The 9,719-nt window shown below is 37.9% G+C and overlaps 1 long non-coding RNA gene across 1 annotated transcript; it reads left to right on the top strand.

Annotated features, from left to right (window-relative positions):
* The first annotated feature begins 3,805 nt into the window (after positions 1-3,805).
* LOC115947867 lies at positions 3,806-8,292 on the top strand. Its single transcript, XR_004081719.1, has 4 exons — positions 3,806-3,864; positions 4,873-4,949; positions 5,611-5,698; positions 8,127-8,292. It is a non-coding gene; the product is annotated as an uncharacterized LOC115947867 (long non-coding RNA).
* Positions 8,293-9,719: the final 1,427 nt, after the last annotated feature.

Below are 9,719 nucleotides of genomic sequence, written 5' to 3'. Positions count from 1 at the left end.
AGCAACTTAATTTTTTGTTGTTGTTTGCTTAAATGGACTCCAATTGCAACTGAACTGGATTTTTCTTTATTTGAAGAGGGCTATGAATGTTCATAAAAGAGATATTTGGATTACCTGAATGAGTACTATTTCTTCAGGCAGACAAGGCATACAAATTTATTTCATACTTTTCTACTTCTCTGGCAATTTGAAATACAAAATTCTCACCTTCCTCTTTCTGGCCTTCATCACACATCAAAAGCCTAACAAATATTACATGAAATCTGTTTTGGTTTTTTTAATAACTATTCAAACAATCTGTGTTGTCGAGATATCAAAAAATCTCTCTGTGATATTCACAGGACAATCCATTTCAGGAAGATTGAAGGTAATAGATTTCATGAGCATTACTTAAGTAAAATTATCACCTCAGTGAAATGGGAAAACATGACATGAAAACCAAACAAAACTGTCTCGTTAAAAGATGTCTTAAGCCCAAATGAAATAAGAATATCACGGAGTCTAGTTTAAAATTGAGGTGAAAAATTGGAAGAAATTTGCAGGAAACTTTTCCATTTTATTTTACAGAAAATGAATGGATATGTTCCCATTCCTGTGGAAAATTTTGGAGGTACCTCACATAATTTATAATTGATTTTCCACTAAACTGTTGAAGAATCATTTTTGCTTCTGTTGCTAAAGTGCAGAACCAGCAAAAAAATCCTGCAGAACATCTTGGCAAATTCTTCAGAAATTACCTCTACCTCAAAAACCTGAAAGTATGATTTTTTTGGTTTGTTTTTAGGGCTTCTTGGGGTTTTTTTTTGTATTTGAAAAAGAATATATTGTAATCGTGTGGAATACATTAGTTCCATAATGTATTCCTTCTATTCATTAGGGCCATAGTACTGTAGTATATTTTAGCTGACCATTTCAAATGACACTTTAAGGTAAATTTTGTAGTTTTTAGATTTGAAATTTAATAATTTCTTTTTAGAATGCTTGGATCTAATCTGTGACTTAAAAGCCATAATTGAGCAAGTGTCAAACCTGCACTTGGTTTGCTCTTTCCTAGATTTCCAAGAGTCTGGATATTAGGAGTTTTAAATAATAATCTCATGAGTTTTATTACCATATAATGAGTCTCTCAGCCTTGAATGCAGCTGAATTTTCTGCAGCAACAAAAATGCTTTATTATCTTCAGAGAAACTTAAAGAACCCAGAAATTTCATTTAGTGGGTGAGAACTTTGCCCAGAACTTGAGTGCAATACAAAGAGCCATTAGAATCAACCTTAATTGAGAAGTTCACTAGAAATCAAGGAGAAATTTATCCCTTCACCTGAAGTACAGTTTTATCTACACTGTTTTGGTGTCTTCTGTTTGATACAGACAGAAGTGAGATGCACATTTTTACCACTCATTATTGTAGTCATGCTGCAGAGGACAAGTCTTCAGCTAAAGGTGAAGGTTCTTTGGGATGAAATACACATTTACTGCTGATGTCAGGGAGATTAGCATTTTGTCCTTATTTTCCATAAAAATCAACCTGGAATCATTCCCTATTGTCATGGTTTAACCCCAGCCAGCAGCCAAACCCCACTCAGCCCTTTGCTCACTCCCCCACCAGTGGGATCAGGGAGACAATTGGAAGGGTGAAAGTTGGAAAACTCATGGGTGGAAATATAGACAGTTTAACAGGGAAAGCAAAAGCTGTGCACACAAGTAAAGAATTAAGTCATCTCCTCCATGGGCAGGCAGGAGCTGAGCCATCTCCAGGAGAGCAGGACTCCATCACATGTGATGGTGACTTGGGAGGACAAACACCATCTCTCCAAACATCCCTCCTTCCTCCCTCTTCCTTCCACTTTATACACTGAGCATGATGCCATGTGGTCTGGGATATTCCTTTGGTTGTTTTGGGTCACCTGTGCTGTCTCTGTCTCCTCCCAACCTCCCGTGGCCCCCCCCCAGTTCCTCCCCAGCCTCATGAAAAGCAGCAAAGGCCTTGGCTCTGTGTAAGCCCTGCTCAGCAATAACAAAAACATCTCCATACTATCAAGCCAGTGTAATATATGATAGAGATAATTCATGCTATTAATGTATAAAATATTGTAAGATCCAAACTACATCTTTTAACCACCCCAGCCGGGAACAGTGTCTTGTTCATATTCATCTAATTCCTGGACAACTTTAAGATAACATTGGGTTCTTTAATGTAAGAATGGAACCCTCCTGGGTGATAATCACTGACTTCCCTGGGTTGCCAGGACCACTCAAGAGTGATTTTCACCTCGAAGGTTGTATCTACCATGGTGATCACCCTGTTACATGTGAATACCGCCTTCTCCGAAGTTCTCTGACAACATCTAGACACCTGGATTGGACTTTTGTCTAACCCTGCACATGTATAGCCCCGGTTCTGCACGTGAAGGGACACAAAGGAACACTTGGTCATCTCTGCCTCAGGCAGAATAAACTGTATAAGAACTCGCTGCTGTGTTCACCCAGCACCGATCCCAGGTTCGACGCTGCCCTTGGCTGTGGTGGTTTTCACCGATCGAAATTCGGTCTCGCTGACCATCTAATAAATCATTGCTAAATTTTCTTATAAGTTTGGCTCTCGATTTGATCATTTATAACACCAGTGTTCAGCACAAATCCAAAATACCAACCACTGTGAAGAAAAATAACTCTATCCCAGTCAAAACCAGCACACCAATGCACTGCACCGATTTTTCAATCCTGTCTCTGTAGCATCTCTTGAAAAATTACTTACACAGTAGATTGTAGAGACAGATAAATGAGAGAGTTTCACTTGTTCTCTCAAGCAACAGACATTAAACTGCCTTCTATTTCCTAGAGCCCTTGAGAATACATTTTAGTCTAGCTGTGATATTAGTTCTGATCATATCACTGATACAAGAAACAGTGTGTAAGAATAATTTCACTGCCGGTACCCCTATCTGTACATTTCACTTGACACTGGTGATATTTACAGAGGTGCTTTGAAAAATATTTCTGCCATTCTCTGTTGCTACAGAATCATCATACAGCTTGAAAAATACTTCTTAGGAAACAGGTGCATTCCTTTGCTTCCAATTTCTTAACAGTAACGTTCAATCATGCATATTATATTTCTAAAGCCTAGTTTTAATCAAGCTTATTGTCAAAAGTGCCCATTTTTATCTGTATCTGAATACCCAGACAACAGTGGATATTATCATGTTTTTGACTTAAAATCCTTCAAATAAATGCTAATTAATTATAAATTAATTTGTTGACTTAAAAACCTTCAAATAAATGCTAATTTCAAATAACTGAAAATTCTGAACTGAAATACCATTTACCTGACAATATCGTTACCATATGAGGTTCAAGCCGATCTTGGCTACTTTCTACGTGTGTTTGAGGCCTTCAAATTATAGCCAGTTCTGTACTTCAAGGAATATATTCAAGGAGAATATTTCTAGTTTAGATATATTCTATATTTAGTAAACTGATTCCTGTCTTTGAATTGATTATTCAGTGACTGATACTAGAAATAAAAATTAAACAAAAAATCCTACTTGAGGTTTGACATAGAGTTTAGGGTTTTTTCCCTTGCAATGTATATCTGTTATTTTATATTTTTTTTTGTGATGATTGATGATTTCTTAAGCTCTAAATACCCATATATATAAAATGCAGATTTAAGGTAATACCTATCTTTAAGACACTAAAGGGAAAGTATGAAATCTGACTTCAGATTAACAATCTATTATTGTATTGTTTCAGGTTTCAAAATAATTGTCGTGCACTCTCTGGAATCTGAACTAATGACTCAAGACTCCTTTGCTCAGATATTTTTGCTATGGTGGACTTGGGCTGTGAAGCTTCTCATGCTGGTATTTATAAGTGTGATGTGACTTTATTTTCCGAAGTGACTTAGAAATTTTTTTTATTTATGTGACTTATTTGTAATCATTTAGGATGCTATTTCTGATTATTTAAATTTGCTGAGCTGACAGACTTGATGGATACCATAAAAAGGAGTACTTTTCATTTATTAATTGTTTAATTTGGTAAAAATAAAGTGCTACTTCACAATTAAGTTGATTTGTAAGCTCACAAAGACAAAACTGTCAAGGTAATTAGTGGAAAAACAACACTCATCCCTTCCTCCTCTATTTACAAATGAAATTATATCAATTTTCAAGCTAACGTATCCCAAGGGAAAATTACTGTGTATCTTTTCTCTCTCAAAGAAATCTCTTCAGTCAGTTAAAAAAAAATGGCCAAAGATTTACTCCATAGATCCTGAAGATTACTTCAATGTATGGAAAAATAAGAGGACACAATTACCTTTTTATCAGTTGAGTAATGGCCTTATTTTCACAATTTTATGAGTTCCTTTTAGTTACTGTTAATTTAGACTTGTTCAAGTGGGGTGATTCAGCTGCAAGTTCCTCTGTGTAATTTATTTCGGTTTATTTTCAAAAAAAAAGAGAAACTTTGGAACAGGAATCATATACTGGAAGACACCTTTGGCTCAGATAAATACACAGGTTTGAAGCAGGAGAATGCAATTACCTGTAGGACTTGAGAATGTATTATGAGATCTTTGGCTATTTTAAATACATCTTTGAACAGATCCAAATGGATGAAAACAATCCTAAATGTAAATGTGTTGATATAAACTAATCCACTTTTTTTTTTCAATGAAGTTGTTTGATAAGTTCAAAAAGAAATTGTAAATACTCCAGACTAAGTTATCTTCCTTTCTTATCTCTCATATTATCATCTGCTGTGATGTCTCTGAGGCATACAAGTTCATTCTAATTCAAATTTATTTTTCTTTCTTTCCATTCTGATTTCACCTTGCCTTTCACCTCTATTACTCTTTTTCCTCACAGAATCTACAAACAAAACTTGTCCTTTTGGAGCCAGTGATTCTCTTTGACCCAAATTTGTACCCTAGGTGCTACAAACAGTAAGAAGCAATAAATATCAAATAATACAATATTCTGCACTGTGGTTTGATAAAATGGAAGAAAATTATTAGTGTTTTGTACAGCATGGAGGAAATTATTGTCACTGAGCCTCATGCTGAAGAAATTTATACAGATAGCTGAAGCTCTTTTGACATGTTAGCAGCATTGTATGCAAGAAAATTCTAACATTTTCCATTATAAAGTGATTTTTTAAAAATAGCTATTAACTTTGCTAGAATTAAACTGGTGGAGTTGAAATCTCCTTGTCTGACCAGAGCTGGTTTTGTTCATTTTAAGTTTCAGTTTCATGGATGATAAGTTTTACACATCATCTTACACTTGTTGCCATGACAATGATGATCATGAGTACAGACTTTGGAGCAGGGAATTACTATGTGAGAGAAGGATGGTTTGAGTTTTAGGGATAGATCATTTACTTGCCCTTGAAAATTTGTTCAGTTTTGGATAACTTATAATTATTTGAATAGTCTTAGTTTATACATCCTCAGTAGAGTTTTGTTAACAAACTTTCACACACATTTTATGAATATTCCCTGTGTCTAAGGCATGCTTAGTTTGCTCAGAGAGTGGATGAGCAATTTATACTGTTAGAAACATCTTCAGTCTCATTGAGGAAATACCTGTTTTCATTGTTTTCAGGATACTGCCTGAAGAACACCCACACCATGCAAAATGTTACTGTTTTCCATGCTGGCTTGCAATGACTGGCTGTGTCTGCATTGCACAGGTAAGTACAGTTGTTCTTGCCTTACATAGTGCTGACCTGCACTGCTCCTGATCCTGCCTTAGCTAGCTAGTTTAGGTATCTGCATTTTCCTCCCTCACCTACTGTAATTATATCCACTGCCCATAGTACTCACCATAATCTTGCTCTTGTTCCCAAAATGTCATGGAGAAGGTTGAGTGGAGAAAGAAACAGTGGAGCCTAAGGCTGAACCTCCCTAGTGAATGTAGCTTTAAGCAATTTGCTTTTGCAAATCAGACTTTTTACCAAGGTCTTAGAAGCAGTACAAGGGGCAGTGGTTATAAAGTGAAAGATTTAACTTGAACATAAGGAATTTTTTACAATTACAGTAATGAGACTCTGGAACAGGTTGCCCAGAGGAGTTGTGGGTGGCCCATCATTGGAAGTGTTGAAGGTCAGGTTGAATGAGGCTTTGAGCAAATTGATAGTGAAAGATGTCCCTAGAGGGAATGAACTAGATGATTTTTAAAGGTCATTTCCAACTCTCACTTTCTCAGTTTCTTCTCCTGCTGTTTATTGCATTAGCTCAGGTTGTAAATGACTGTGTTGTGATTCTAAAAGTGATTCAGACAAGGACCAATAGACTACTTCAGGTCACACTTCTAGTTTACAAGATAAATTTCAGGAAATTACATTAAAAATGTTGCAAGGGTGTTATAGTTGAAAAGTCAAATACTTCAAAACTGTGCCAAAATTGAAGATATTTGTTCTTTTTCAAGTAGAGCTGTATGAGTATACTACAATGGTACTTTTAGCTGTGTTTTTGAATGCTTAACACTTTTTTCTTTGCTCCACTGATGTGGCAAAGTTGTTAATGAATGATAGGATAAATGCTAGATGTTTTGGCTCTTAGACAAGATGGATTTAAAATGTCAGAAAGCAAGAAGCGAGAAAACAAGAGAGGAGGGGAGGGGCATTGCATTGTTTGCTCTTCATTTCACTGGCAGATGGCAAGGGATGAAGGGGTGTGAGGGAAGAGAAGCTGGATAAAGCCAGTATTGGTTTCGCATGACTTTGTCTAAGACACTTGTGCTGACCCATCTGATTTTTCCATGTGGGTCAGAAAGGTACCTTCAAACAGGAAGCCTTTTACCCCTACTGGAACAAGAGCTTCTCTCCTTCTGTTCCCTTTTTGGGGTTTTTTGCTACTTTAATGAAATGATTAATCCATCCTGTGTTTATGCTTTTGGCTGAAGCACCTATTCCTAGAGCAGCTACACCCTTGCAGTCTAATGATGGGCCATTAACACCCCATGGCTTGCATACCCTGCCTTAAAGGTCCTCACAGCTGGACCTCCTCAGTCCCAGCAACCAGCTCCATCCTCCCACTCAGAGAGCATTCAGGAGCCAAGCTCTCTGCATGCCTATTCCCCTGCAAAGTCAGAAAGGGACCACTATTCAACAGCCCATGGACCAGGCATGTAGCTGTAAGCGACAGCCAAAAATCTGAGTGGGAGGAACACCTGCAGCTGAACAGAAATGTGTCAGCAAAAGTGTTCAAACAACAAATTTTTATTCCCTGAGAGGGCAAATATGACCCATAAATTGCCAGATTATGAAGAAGGAGAGAGATGTGGGGGACTGGGAATGAATAGGAAATAGAAAAGTGTAGCAAATATACCCACCACTCAGATATTCCTTAGTAAGATAGCTTGGTCCACTGAGGACTAAAACCCCCAAAATGCCAGTGTGTCAGTTCTTACACACCACGATTGTTGAGAGGACTGGAAAGGCCCCAGAAGATGCCCCACTGTGTAAATCCTGCTGACATGCCTCACTTCCCTGGTCCAATTTGGAAGCAGAAGGGATATTTCTGAGTACTGAGGATAGAGTGAGACCCCACCTGGAGTACTGGGCACTGTTCAGGTCTTCCCAACCAAAAAAGGACATGGAACTCTTGGAGCAATTCCAGAGGAGGATCATCGAGTTTATAAGGGGACTGGAGCAGTTTTCCTCTAAGACAAGCTAAGAAAATTGGGTCTGTTCAGATTGGAGATGAGAGGGTTGCCTGGAGGCATCACAGCAGCATTCCGGTGTCTTGAGTGGGATTACTGGGAAGTCAGAGAGGGACTCTTTGCTAGGAACTGTAGTGACAGGACAAGGAGTAATGGGTACAAACTGAAAGAGGGGAAATTCAAGTTAGAGATTTGGAAGAAATTCTTTACAATGAGGATGGCTAGGCCCTGGAATGGGTTGCCCAGGGCCAGGTTATGGCTGCCCCTAACCCTGGCAGTGTTCCAGGCCGGGCTGGGTGAGGCCTTGACAGCCGCGGTCTAGCAGGAGATATCCTTGCCCATGGCAGCAGGGTTTGGGTCTAGGGGATTTTAAGGTCTATTCCAGCCCCTTAAAGTTCTATGATTTGATCCATATCAGGATTCAGTTGATGTTTCTTCTCTGGTGTCTCCTGCAGCTGGCCAACACATAGTGGCCAAGGGAGCAGGATTTTGGAAGAAGACCAAAAGTGTCATACAGGCTACTGTTCACACGATTTCTCCAGCCCTTCCTGCTCTCAAGGAATCACAATTCTCTCAGACCCAGTAGCTGTTGTACAACCAGCCATGATGACTCTGCTGGGGAATCCTGCTGTGGGAGGAATGTTTGAACTTCTCCCAGTGCAGGCTGACAGGTGTTGCGTCTTTGGAGGCTTAGAGGACATCTTGGAGGTTCATCTGAGGAACTTCCCCTTGGCACTAGGGAAAACAGCATTTTAAAATGTGATAGGAGAAAAGAGAGGATAATTAAAAGAGCCTGAGTACAGGGACAAAAATATCAAGGTCGGATGGAAAAGATGGGATGTTGAGCCAGCAGAAAAGTTGGATAGGCAGGAGTCCAGTTGCACAGTCATGAGAGCTAGTGGTACAATAGCCACATAAAGGCATGGACAAATTTTGTCATTTTATATTGTATGATAATTGATACAGGCTTTTAGATATCAGCAGTACCAGGGCATTGTGTTTTTGCATGTTTCTTTGGTACAACCTGGAAGACTTCACAATAATGCTGCCACCTCATCAGCAGTTGTTCTGTACTGGTGGGTTGGCTTCACAATCTGAACTGATGCCTGGTAAGCAAGGATAAATGGGGTATTTGCTTTAAATGCCCCAACAGAACCTTGATTTAGATTCATGCATGGTACTCTGTCTGCCCACAAGCCCTGTTGGTTGATCTGTTTTATTGCCAGCTTTTAACTGCTTTTCCAGGTGGATGTTGCTTAGATTATTGAAAGTTACCCTTACATTTTCTAAGAGGCAAGAGTGGAAAGAAACAGAACATCTTATTGGATTAGCTAATGAAAAATATCTATGCTTTTATTATGTAATTATTGGAGTTGGTACTTCATTCTGAGTCTCAGTTTATTGTTTCAAATTCAAACTAACTGTCTTTGCTATATAATACTAAGATGTGAATTTCAGATATTGATTTTAATGAAGCTATTTTCATCAGCACCTTTGTAAGGGTTATATGTCTATTTTGTTTATCTTTATAACAATCAATGAGATTCTTTCTGGTGATTTTATTTTTCATTTTCATTTGATTTTGTCTTCTAAGGCCAGGTTGTTAATACTTTTAATAATTTTATTATCAATACTTTTAATAGCTTCACTATTCAGATGTCTGCAGTTCATATTTTGCATCTGAGATAACCTTTAAAATTGTCAGTATTTTGCTTTAGTGAATTTCTTTTTTTTGTTCAGAATAATGAAGATTAACAACAAGATTCTTTCAATGACAATGCTGTCAGTTTTCCAGTCTTCTTTAATTTTTGTATTTAGTTGTCCTTTAATGTTTGCCAGAAAACTATACTAATGGTTTAGAGGTTTCCTCAGCTGGTTGATGTAACACTCTTGAACCTAAGATATCTGAGTTTATAAATGTTTAGTTGTCACAGAGACTACCTCACATCCTCCTTTGTTATGCATGGCTAATTATTTGATCTATCAGTAATACATTCAGAAGTAGCTTCAGAGCTTGTTTCCTTCCAAATTCCACTGAAATACATTCC

This window comes from Geospiza fortis, unplaced genomic scaffold (genome assembly GCF_000277835.1).
Source record: "Geospiza fortis unplaced genomic scaffold, GeoFor_1.0 scaffold10, whole genome shotgun sequence".
NCBI lineage: Eukaryota > Metazoa > Chordata > Aves > Passeriformes > Thraupidae > Geospiza > Geospiza fortis.
This window is presented reverse-complemented; position numbering and strand designations above follow the sequence as displayed.